A 10,318-nucleotide genomic window follows, 5' to 3' on the forward strand; every position below is an offset into this window, starting at 1 on the left:
TTCTCTGCCCCCAAGGGAGCTTGGAGCAAAGGGACCAAGGGAGGGGCTCTCTATGAGGACTCACTCGCCAGCGGCTCCAGAATAACAAGGGCCCTGAGGCCAGGCACAAATCTGCCAGCCAGTGGGCTATGAAGAACAGCCCCTGGGAGAAGCAGGCAGGTGAGGATCATGGGAGGCACACATGTTCTACAAATGAGCCTCTTCCCCTCCCCATGGGGCTGAGATATTGTGGTCAGGGTGGAATACCTGACTCGCCAATTGCAGAGTTTTAAAAGGGGGTTCTTGCACCCAGGACACCTCCCACATCCTGCTGGTCACAAGCTGTCATTGTCTCTCCAGCTTGGGACAAAGTTCGGTCTAGGGGCTGGTCCCATCCTCTCTGAATCCATGAATGGCACATCAGGATCCTTCCCTCTGTCCCAGCAAAGGCAAAAGGGCCCCAACATTGCACTGCACTAACAGCTCTGGCCTGCTGGGTCCCAGCTGAGAGGACACAATGTACACATGGTGTGACATTCTGTACCTCAAAATATCACCCTGGAACCCCCATATTCACCAGTGATGTGATGATGATGATGATATGTTCGGTACAAAGTATGCGGTAGCATTTGAAAAGTCATGATCTGTTGGACATTACTATCCTGTTGAACTGTATGTACTATTATTGTATCTGAAGTTATGTGTGTGTTACTGAAACATGCTGTGAGGTTGGGAGATGCTCACAGCTAGCCTTTCAGTAGCAACAAAGGAGCAACTGACAAGACAGATTTACATCAGGACCAGCCAGACATGTGTCAATGGCCCATTAAGAAGAATCCTCAGAGACTCCTCAGAGAGGGCATGTGGACAAGGGGGGCTGCCTACCCCCATGTTACAGCAAGGCTCTTTCTACCACCTGGACAGAAAGGATAAGTGAAGGTCGATGACATCACCACTTGGCCTCTCTCCTCCCCCATCTCAACACCTGGCAGATCACTGGGAAGACAAAGACTTTGAATGGGGCGATTGGTCCCAGGGTGAGAGGAAACTCAGCCTGTGTAGAGCTGAGAAGGGTGCGGAGGCAGTGCGCGGTAGCATGGCTCGACCTGGCTAATGCCTTTGGGTCCATGCCCCACCACCACATCTTTGCCATGCTCCAGGAGTTTGGGATGCCAGAGAACTTCTTTCGTGTGATCCGAGAGCTGTAAGAGGGATGCAGCACCACCATTCACTCAGTCGAAGGGGAGACCACCGAGATCCCGATCCGGAGCGGAGTTAAGCAAGGCTGTCCCCTCACCCCCATCATCTTTAACCTCGCCATGGAGCCGTTGCTGCGAGCGATCTCCAATGGCACAGATGGCTTCAACCTCCACGGTGAGAGGGTGAGCATCCTGGCTTATGCGGATGACCTGGTCCTGACCGTGGATGACCCAAAGAGCCTCCAAGGTATGCTAGACTCCACCAGTCAAGCTGCCGACTGGATGGGGCTCCGCTTCAGTGCAAAGAAATGCGCAACTCTCCACATCGATGGCAGCAAAAGGGACTCGGTGCAGTCAACGGGCTTCCAGATCCAGGGCGAGCCCATCATCCCCCTGGCAGAGTGGCAGGCATACCAGCACCTTGACACGCTGATGGGTTTCCGTGTCCGGCAGATACCTGAGGACACCATCCAGGAGATCTTGCAGGATGCTACCAAGATCGACGCCTCCCTGCTGGCACCATGGCAGAAGATAAATGCCCTGAACACCTTCCTGATCCCCCGCATCTCATTCATCCTAAGGGGATCCATTGTGGCAAAGGTACCCCTCAACAAGGCAGACAAGATCATCCGACAGCTGGTGAAGAAGTGGCTGTTCCTTCCCCAGAGAGCCAGCAATGAGCTGGTCTGCATCACCCACAAGCATGGTGGTGCCAACGTTCCCCGTATGGGCGACTTGTGTGACATTGCAGTGATCACCCACGCTTTCTGCCTGCTGACGTGTCCCGACGCCATGGTAAGGAACATCGCAGCCAACGCCCTCCATGATGCGACAAAGAAGCGGATTGGCAGAGCCCCCTCCAACCAAGACATCACCACCTTCCTGAGCGGTTCCCTGGATGGCGAATTCAGATGGGACGGACGCAACATCACTTCACTGTGGTCCCGCGCTCGCAATGCCACACGTCGCCTGGGGAAGCGCATCGGCTGCTGCTGGGAGTGGTGTAAGGAGTGCTAGGAGCTGGGAGTCCTGGTGCCGCAGATCAGGTCCGACAACAACACCATCGTCACCCTGAGTGCCAGGGGCATGCTGGAGAGGACCCTGAAGGCAGCCATCCACTCACTGTACATGGAAACCCTGAAGCATAAACCGGACCGGGGTAAAGCCTTCAAGCTGACCAGCAAGTGGGACGCCGGCAACCACTTCCTCACCAGGGGCGGCTTCACCCATTTCGCCGACTGGCGGTTCATCCACCCTGCCCAGCTCAACTGTGTCCCACTCAACGGAGCCGTCCGCCACGGGAACCGAGAAAAGCGTTGTAGGAAGTGCGGCTATTCCAATGAGACTCTGCCCCACATCCTGTGCAGCTGCAAGCCCCACTCCAGAGCCTGGCAGCTGCACCACACCGCCATCCAGAACCACCTGGTGAGACCCATCACACCGCGCCTGGGGAAGGTCATCGTGAACTGTGCCATCCCCGGCACCGAAAGCCAGCTGCGACCTGATGTCATCACCACCAATGAGGCCCAGAAAAAGATCATCCTCATTGACGTCACAGTCTCCTTTGAGAACAGGACCCCGGCTTTCCGCAAAGCCTGAGCTCGTAAGCCGGAAAAGTATGCCCCTCTGGCTAACACCCTGAGAGTGAAGGGCCATGAGATGTAGATGGACGCCCTGATCGTCGGAGCCCTGGGCACCTGGGACCCCTGCAACGAGTGTGTGCTGCAGACCTGCGGGATCGGTCCATGCTATGCACGGCTCATGGGGCGCCTCATGGTCTCAGACACCATCCAATGGTCCAGGGACATCTACATCAAACACATCACCGGCCACCGACAGTACCAGGAGGCGTGAGCCGGAGCGACATCGTGCTTCGACTACAAGAAAGGGACTGAGAGACCTGACCGTTGGACCATATGAACTGGAACCATAAACTCACTGAACATTAAATCTCACCACATGAGGGTCAATCCATCCTCATCATCGTATCCACTCATTATTCTCCACACCTGAACATAGCCATTATATGAACAACATACCCTCATATCTCAATGTCTGTACTTTGACCCATTAACCTTTTACCCCCAATCGGGGTTGTTGCAGATTATGTATTCCTTACGCCACCCGATCTTAAACCGAACTTCGCACCCCTTGATAATCTGTACGTTATTCCCTAATAACCAAAAACTCCTATGCTTAAACTCTGTACTGTTCACTTCTTTTTAAACATCATCTTAATAAAATTTTTAGAGCTGTAAACTGCTTGAAACATCCAGTGGGGTGAACAATTGCTTTATTCAAATCTTACTTTGTCTGTAGAATTTAGACTGCAAGTTTATTTTTATTTCTTATGTAACCAACTTTGATCTCTGCCTACTACTTATAATCCCTTCACATCTCTATCTTGCTGTAGGTAATCAATCAATCTGTTTTATATTGTATTGAAAACAGTGTGATTTTGGATGAAGTGCGTGGAGAATCTCAGCTCAGGTTAACAAGGGCTGTTGCACCTTTACTACCTTTTGTTGGAGTGGCGAACCAATTAATGAGCTTGCGCTGTCCCAGGGAGTCTTGAGCAGTGTACGATGGTATACTTCTGGGGTGCAAGGCTGGGGGCTGGGATGATTTGCTGGTGCCTCTCCCTGTATAATTCATGAGTGGCTTGGCGAGCCGTCATGCAATACAGCTGGGTGTGGGTATCCACATGCTGATGGATGAGTGATCACAGCGCCTGGAGGGGTTTGCTGTTGGTCACTGGCACAGCATTGTCAGAGACAGCTCAGGCTGCAGAGTTAAAGGGGCACAGTGGTCCCACGACTTCAGGTTGTACCCCAGGATCCCATCACACATGGCTCTTCCACTCTCTCCTTTGCAGCCCTCCCACAGAGTTAAGGTGAAATTCCCCCCAGACCCTTTTCTTGTGTTCACCTCCAAGAGGTGCTGCAGCTTGTCCATGGTGGGGGTTTCCATGAGCAGGCTCCTCAGCATAATGTCCAGGCTGTCTGCATAGGCCTTATGCAAGGCCTGCAAGAGGAGGGAGTGCCGGACAGCCATGGGATCTGGGCCTACACCAGTCAGGGGATGGTTAGGAGGGTTCTCTGGGGAGCCCTGGCCCCTGGCAAGACCCCAAAGACACATCCTGGCCTCTCCCATTCCTATCACTCCAGAGACACTTAGCAAGAGTTCATGGCAGGATGACACCTGACTCTTCAGTCCTGGCCCTTAGCAGTTCTCTGCAGAGGGCCTGGTATGCAGCAGGGTATGGAACAGCCACACTGCTATGGATGGGAGCTAGGGGCCCCGGGCAGAGGCCAGGCAGCAGAGCTGAGAATGAGGAGGGAAAGCCAGGATCAGCCACAGAGGGTAACGCGATCCCCTCTGGAGGGAAGGGGCCCTCCTTGCCATTTTGTTAAGCCCAGGCCTGTTCCCAGCTCTGCTCACCCCTCCTCTATTCTCCACCAAAACTCCATGAGCTCCACCAAACCAAGGGAGCAGGGACCACAGGCCGCTCCTGGGATAGAGAAGTAGGATGATGACCTACCTGGAAGTGAGCGGTGTCCTTCCCTGTGCCCATGGTAAAAACACTGTGCAGGACAGCCCGCAGGAGGTGTGATTCCAGCTCAAGAGGCGGCTTCAGTTTGCTGGCAGGACAGAGGAGCCTGTCTTAGACTTTAAAGCACGAGAGTGGCGCTGGCACTACCATGGGACGTGAAATGTCAGGGAAATAGGCACAGGCCAGCAACAACAGAAACAGGGGTGCCAAGAAGCGCAGTGAGCTAGCTGAAGTCATAGAGCCAGTCAGTGGCATGGCTAGAACAGGGCCTGTTCCCCTGATCTCACCACTGGACCCGGCTGCCCCTCTTATATAACCCCCCACCCCAGTGATCCTCTCCCTAAAGCCCCTATAAAGTTACTGGAGTGAAATCAACCACCCAGCCAGGAAAGAGTGAACACTCCCACCCCTTCGGCCACAACTGGGGGTGACCTAGGAGGGGGAGGATCTGTGACTCCCAGCTCTGGGCCTGAACAGCACCAGGGTCAGGGCAGCTGGGCAGGAGGGTTCTGGTACCTGAGGTTGCAAACTGCAGCCACAGAGCTGGAGAGGATGGAGCTTGGCTCAGACTCCAGGAGGAGGTCTTCAATCAACTCCTGGGAAACCCAAAGAGGACAAAGCAGCAGGTGAGATTCAGGCCCCACAGGCACTTCCCAGCGAGGAGGCCAAACTGTGCAGCAGACACAGCCAGCATAACCCCTCCCCCCCACCTTGACTCCCCTTTCCTCCCTCCCATCAAACTAACCCCTCCCTCCCCCTCTCCAGCTCAACCCCCACATTCCTCCCTCCCCTCAGGCACCCCTCCGGCCCTACCATCCCCCCCGCTGCCAGTTCCGGATCAGTGCCAGAATTTCCCCCTTCCCTGCTCCCCAGTCCTCAGCCCCAGGAATCCCTGCCCTCTGCTGCCCCCTCCAGCCCCACTATCTCCCCCCACTGGCCCATGTCCAGCTCCCTCCCCCCACGGGCCCAGGCACCGGGTCTCACTCACCGCAGTGCTCTCCACAAGGGCCGCTCTGGAGCAGTGCGGCTCCAGGGTGTCCTGCCCCTGCTTTTGTGCGGAGAAGCACAGAGTGGGGATAGCGTGCAGGAAGCGGAGCTGCTTGGCCCTGTCCCGCACCCACTAGGAGTGGGGCTGGGGGAGAGAGAGCCGGTTAGCTAGGGGCCTCCCCGCCCCACCCAAACCAGCTCCAGGGCTCAAGTCCTCCATGGGGGAGAACAGGAAAAGCCCCCCCTTCCCAAAACCACAATCTCCTCCTGCACAGGCAGGGATTGTAACTGGCACAGTGTCTGTGGGGGGAGGAGACCCTGGCCTTTGTGGGGCAAACACCCCCTCTTGGAGGTCCCAGATAACATGGGAGAAGTGCCCCCCATCGGGGGGTTATGGGTTCTCTGGGGTGGGGATGGCGCAAGGGGCAGGACAGACTCGGCGGTAGCTCAGCTGGGGGATTTTTGTACCTCTTCTCTGCCCTGCAGATGTTTCTGGATGACCCTGATGGCAGCTTCTTCTGGGGGCATGTCCTCGTCCTCCTCCTCCTCCTCCAGCTGGACACTGGGAGTCCCTGCACCAGGGAGAGCAGGAGAGAGGACGACTCCTGGTGCTGCTGAGGGATGCAGTGGAGAGAAAAGACTTAAATGTTCCGTCCTCTGTAAGGAGCCTCATGGCAGAGAAAGCCCCACCCTGCCCCTCCCAGAGATGCCCTCAGCCCCATCTGCCTCAGGACCCCAAGCCAGTCAGGCCACCCGCCAACATCATCAGGGGCCCAGGAGCCTGGAGCTCCCCTGACTCCGCCTCAAATGCCCTGCACAGGGCGTGGCTGTGCCACTCCCACTGGTGTCAGTGAGTCTCACATGGCTCAGGGCTGATGCCTTGGTGAACCAATGGGCCCAGGGTGTTACTAGTCCCCCCACCCTGTCCTACTCCCTTCCCCTGGCTTCCCCTCACCTGCCATGGGGGAGCCTTCAGAGCACTCCTCTGAGGTGCTGCTGGCCCCTAGGGAGTAGGCGGAGCTGCTGGTGCTAGAGCCGGGGTCGCCCATCTCCTGCTCTGGGGAGGCTGGGGGCTCTCCAGTGGCCAGGCAGGGGAATGGCTCCTGGCTCCTCTGCTTCCTGAAGAGGAAGCCCCAGAGCTGTTTTGCCCGGCTCCTGCCCTGTACTGGGTCCCTCCCGCACAGCTGCACCCTGGGCCACCTCCATCTTGGCAAAGAAGGTGCCCCAGGGCCTGCTCTCGGAGCTGGTGTCTTCCTCCTCCAGAACACCAGGTATTTCCACCTCTTGGACAGGCCAGAACCTGCCTCCCCACCAGTGGGGACAGAGGGGCCACTCTCCTCCTGGGGCATCCGGCAGCAGCTTCCCACTGGCCCTGGTGCCACCTTCACAGCCTTCTTCCCCAGCATCTGCCTGAGCCTCTCCATCCGGGAACTGAGTGGGGAGCAGCCTTGAGTCTGGGTTCAAGGCAGCCTCTCACTAACAGGCCTTCCTGCTCCCACCCACCTTCCCTCTGCTGGGGCAACTCCCTCTCACCGCACGCCCCCCCACGGGGTACAGGGACTGCAATCTACACACGGGCAGGAGCTCACAGAACAGGCTGCTCCCAAAGTTCCCCCTTACCACTGAGGCACTGTGGCACCAGGGGAGTCTCATCCTTTCAGTTAGTTTGGACAAGCAGCTCCGCCCCGCCAACCTCCGCCCCAGGCCACACTCCCTGCCAGGCTAGAGAAAGAAAAGAACCCGGGAAGGAGTCTTGGCTTGCCCTGGGAACCCCCAGCTAAAATTCACAAGGTCCCAAGCATATGAGGCATAATTCCCCCCGCCCCCATTTCCCACTGATTTCATTGATTGGGATTGCGGGTGTTTAGCAGTTGGCAGGGTCTGGCTCCTCCAGAGACTCTCAGCCTGGGGAACAGTCTCCTACAAGGCAAGGGCTGCCCAGGCCCAGAACGAAGAGCTGCAGGGGGCTGTGTTAGCAAATCTAGTCTCATTGGAAGGAGATTTCCCCCCCATTTCTGCCCCTCCCCAAGCAGAAAAGGGAAGCCTCTGAGGACAAGCTATGTGCCAGGCACTTGCTCTAGATGGTGTAGAGCTGGGTGGAAGATGCTCAGAGTTGGCCTCTCCCTTGCCCTCTTCCTCGCTTTCCCGCAGCAATGTGAGCTGGAAAAGGTGCTGCACTGGGCGGCACAATGCCCTGCCAGCAGGGCAGGCTGTAGAAACCAGGAGACCGACAGTGGCTGTGAAAACAAGATGATGTTTTATTGCCAAGGGATGGATAAACTCAGGCCAGCAGCCAGGGGTCCAAAACACTGACCTACTGCAGGCGTAGGACGCCTCCCATCTCAAGGTCTCTTTGCATTTTACACACATTCCTGAAGCTTGACAAGCTCTGGGCTGTAGGGGAGGGACCCCAACCACACTGACCGAAAACTGTGGCCTGGGCAGGGGAAGCCACTGCCTCAGGGTTGCACTGGGAGTCAGTGACAGAGCCAGGGATGGAGCCCAGGAGTTCTGAGTCCAGGCCCCTGCACTAACCACTGGAGGAAAACTCCCTTCCAGAGCTGACAATTGCAAGCAGGACCCTATTCCCAGTCTCCCTGGCTTTGAGAGGGAGTGTGGCCTACTGCAGTGAGTAACGCAGGATATTGAGAGTCAGGACTCCTGGCTTCCATTGGTGGTTTTCCTATTGACCTTGGCCAAGCCATTCCCCCTCTCTATATTTCAGTCCCCATCAGTAAAATGGGTATATAATACTTACCCACTATTGTAAAGCGCTGTGAGATTTACCCAGAAAAAGCCGGTCTGTAAGTGCTATGCAGCATTGGACCATCAAAGGTCAGATCCAAATTCCTAGAGTGAGGACTGTTTGGATCTGGGCTTTCAGTTCAGCCCAGTAAAGAGAAGAGGAGCCCACCCTAGAGTTGGATTGAGGAGGATCAGCCCTTCCTGGGTTGGGGAATGAGGTAAGAGGCCTTTCTATCCCTATCTGGGTAGATATAAATAGATTATTTTTAAAATATGAACTGATTTTTTAAATTAAATTAACCATGGGTTTATTAAAATAATCTGCTTAAAATTAACTTTGAAATTGACCACCTATGTTAAGGCCTACATTTATTAAAAAATCTTCAAATAAGTTTAAAAGAATTGAAAAAATTGTATTAAACAGAACCTGTTTACTGCCATGTTTTAAAGACAGTCAAACCACTGAAGTGATGGCTAAGTCCCTGGAACCAAAGTTAGCCAAAATGCTAAAACAGCTTTGGACAGCAGGAGCTTCATTGGAAGTTGCAGAGAATAATTCCTTATTTTCAAATTATTCAAATAGTTCCATTCAATGACTAGTTCACTGAAATTTGAGAAACCTATTGGGAGCTGGCAAAGCAGGCAAACTTGTTCTCCTCCTTCAATCTATGAATAAAAACTAGGTGCAAGGGGATGAGATCTACTAGTTCATAAATCTAGAAGGACATGGTGACCAGAACATATCATTTCACTTCAGTAACTACACATAATATTTCCTTTGTTTAATAAATCCTCAGAGCTCCTCTGTCTTCTGCTGTCTTCAGTTGTTCTTTGGATTTAGCAGCTTAGATGCTAACAGAACTGGAATTTGTTACTGGGTCCCTGGCTGTTCCTAGCCAATGAGGGTCTCAGTCTGGCCTCCTAGGCCCAGAACTAGAGATCAGGTTGAACTCATCAGGGAGAACTAGAGATCAGGGTGGACTGATTTAATTCAAAAGGTTTTGCATTCGTACTTTTTCGTTATTTTCCTAAAAAAAAGACTGAGTCTCATTAATAGGTAATTATTAAAGCGTGTTGCCTTGCTGGATGAGTTGGATACATAAAAACAAAAAAGTTGACTGAAATGTATTTTTCATTCAAAACTAACTGATGTAAGGAAGTAACTTAGTGAATTGAACATAATTGTTCCTAGTCAAGATTTTAGAACTAGTAGATCAGATCCCCTCATATCTAGTGTTTATTCATGGATTAGAAGAGGAAAAGAAGCTTCCTGCTTTTTCAACTCCCAGTCAGTTTTTTAAATTTGAATGAACTTGTCATTGAACTGAACTAGCTAAATCAACTGAAATGAAGAAAACATTCTTTCTGCACCTGCAGAAGAAGCTACTGCTGAGCATTTCAATAAACTCTGGTTCCAGGTGCTTAGCCAATGACTTTCCATAGTTCAGTAGTTTGACTTCCTTTGAAACTTGGCAGCAAATGTGGACTTCTTAATATTTTGACTTAATTTGAATTAGTTTAATAGGTTATAGCAACTTTAGGCCTTAATATTGGTTGTCGTAGTTTCAAATTTAATCCCCAATAGGTTTGTTTTTCAAACAATAAACCTGTTTTTAATTTAAATTTGAAAAATACAATTAAAATTTTTAAAAATTCCTTTTTTTGGGTTTTGGTTTTGAAACAAGCATTGACTTTTATTCACCTTGATTTTAGAAGAACTACTACATTCAAGAAAGTCATAAACTTCACGTATTCAATTAAAGGACAGAAGGTAGCAAAATTCATCATATCAATAATTTGTTGTTCATTATTTGCTCAGTCTTAAAGGAGAAAAACTAGAGGGCTGGACACTTGT

This window comes from Chelonia mydas, chromosome 2 (genome assembly GCF_015237465.2).
Source record: "Chelonia mydas isolate rCheMyd1 chromosome 2, rCheMyd1.pri.v2, whole genome shotgun sequence".
Lineage (NCBI taxonomy): Eukaryota > Metazoa > Chordata > Testudines > Cheloniidae > Chelonia > Chelonia mydas.